We start from the raw sequence: 2,670 nt of genomic DNA on the forward strand, positions 1-2,670 counted from the left end.
CGAAATAAAAAGGCATAAGAAACACATGCAAGCTCAACTTTTGTTGTAACCTTATGTTTTGTAGATTAGTTCTAACTAAAAGGTGAAAAGAGTATGACAATTTTTAGTGGTGCTTGATTTCATTGTTATTGACAAAATGGAAATCAAAGGAGCTGCGGAACAAATGAACCATGAAGAAAGACCAGAAAATGCTAAACATTTTTTTCCAAAATGGACCCCTTATGTATTTATGCATGCAATGTTTGGCCCTTGCTCTATTATTAGATATTTTAATTATTCATGAATGCTTCCTGAGGTCTGCCCTTTACACCCCAAGGGAAAATTGGATTTCAGGGACCTCAGGTGTGGTGCTACATTTTATTTTCCATTTCCTTGCCTTAATTAAAAGTCTGGGATTTGAGAAGAATGGTATATTACCATTTAAAAATTTGAGTAAAGCATTAGAGTCTTATTTTTGGTAGTAACTTATGTAATTATTCATTCTCCTTACAGCAGAAGAAACTGAGGTGAAGACGTAAGAGTTTAGTGTGGTGTAAACTTTATAGTTTCTATGGACAGAAAGAATCTGAAGTGGACCAACCATCAAATTCCTTTCTGACTCTCCTGAATGGAATTCGAATATTTTCTTCCAGTGTGTTGGGTGCTCTCTATACACTTGCTCAAAAAGAAAAGTCCAATGATGTTGCAACAATAGAAATAGTAAGCTTATATGCACTCTTATGATTCTTGGAAACTGGTAAGATGTATGTTATAGCCTTTGAGGAATGTTTGTCTCTCAAAAAATCATATAGTAAAAGAGGGAAATGAGGGAGTATTCTCCTCCTTCTGCTATTTAAGGATAAAAAATGAGTGGTCATTTTCCATTTAATTTGATTAAATGTTTTTTCTTCTATAAATCATTTTAGAGTATTTGTTTATTAAAAATGAAGAAGTTTAATTTAGTGTTTACAGATGAGCAGCAAACTAAAGGAAAAGGAAGAACCAAGGATGGTTTCCTTGAAGAAGAACTATGAGTTGAAGTTACTGAACAAGCAGGAGGAATAGACCAAGCTGGTTGAAAAGGCAAAGGAAGAGCAACTGGCATTGATAAACCAACTGAATTCTATAAACATTACTATTAACCGCTTGGGACGGGAGGTTAAAAATGAGAGAAGTTTGATTGAGGACCTGAAACTTCAAATTGGCCAACTTAAAACTGAGGTTCCAAAGACTGTTATAGATAACAAGGATGTTGAAAACAATTTGAAATAATGTGAGGTTCCATTGGAGTTTTATAGGAAAGAATCAATCTGCTGAGGGTGGACCTCAAGGGCAAAGAAGATGTTGTTCAAAACCGTGTGTAGTGTAGGAGTAGTCTGCAAGTGAAACCGTGACTATGTGTGACTTCATGGAATTTGGTCCTACCAACAATAATTTACTAATTCTAGTTTTCTTACCTCTTACCAAAACAAAAACCAATGGCTTCACCTGCCACTGGTTTTTCCAAATATTTTGCATGTTTTTCAACCTTTACATACTTTGGTGGAATCATTATATGTAACCCTTTCTCTCCATTTGTTTCATCAAACCTACCACTTTTCTTCTAACAATTACCTCACACTTTTAGATATCAACTTTTGTTGTTTTCTTCTATCATCAACAGAAGCAAAGAGCTATTGTTGATTAGAGAAGCGCAAGGAGATGAGTTCATCACAGAGAGCTTCGATTGTTGCCGCTAGTGTTGGAGTTGTTGAGGCCTTGAAGGACCAAAGGGTGTGTAGGTGGAATCACACTTTGAAGTCATCTCAACATGTCATAAAGAGCCATGTTGGATCATTGTCACAGGCTAAGAACCTTTCCTTTTCTTCTTCTATGGTTTCCACCTCTTCATGACTAAAGGGAAGCAATCAGAGGAGTCCTTAAGAACTGTTATGTACTTAAGCTGTTGGGGTCCCAACTAGAGAACAAGATCAATAGGGATATAAAAAAAATTGATTTTTGAAGCTAGGCCATAAAGACAATATAGAGGCCTGAGATTCTATGGTTGTATTGGTTGTTGTTTAGCAAAAGAGGTATTGTTTGTCCACTGTGACAAATTGGTGTTGTAAACGTAATTAATTCCAAATTCCTTCTGATATATAACCCTTAGGCTACAAGCCTTCAACAACCTATGACAACCTAACAAATTGGTGTCCATCACCTATGACAACCTAACAAAGACACTCCATTCTTCTGATATATAACCCTTAAGGCTACAAGCCTTCAACAATATCTTTGCTAACAATGACTCTCAATAGTGGGAATAACAAATCAATTCCAAATGCTCCTTCCATATTGCTTTTCACGGAGTGAGATTGTTTTTGTATAGGAAGGGGAGGGGGTGGAGCTATATGTCGTCTTGCAAGGTACAATTTACATGTGGCGTGTGTGAGGGAGATGGTGGTGGAGTGTGGGCATGAGGGTGGTGGCTTCATCAGTGTTCACTAGTAGGGTGAGAAGGTGCTGTGAGGTGGCTGGGAATCATGGGATCGATCCTTGATGTCAAGGGCTTGACTATGGGTAACATATATTATTATATGATCGATGATCCTATGATCTTAATTAAAAAAAATGCAAGCAAATGTAACTATATATGGCATATATGTATTGCAGTCCCAATCCACCACCACCCCTCTATACTCATAATTTTAG

At 36.8% G+C, this 2,670-nt stretch overlaps 1 pseudogene; it reads left to right on the forward strand.

Annotated features, from left to right (window-relative positions):
* Positions 1-1,680: 1,680 nt before the first annotated feature.
* Positions 1,681-2,048, forward strand: LOC106797449 (uncharacterized; annotated as a pseudogene).
* Positions 2,049-2,670: the final 622 nt, after the last annotated feature.

This window comes from Glycine max, chromosome 19 (assembly GCF_000004515.6).
Source record: "Glycine max cultivar Williams 82 chromosome 19, Glycine_max_v4.0, whole genome shotgun sequence".
Taxonomy (NCBI): Eukaryota; Viridiplantae; Streptophyta; class Magnoliopsida; order Fabales; family Fabaceae; genus Glycine; species Glycine max.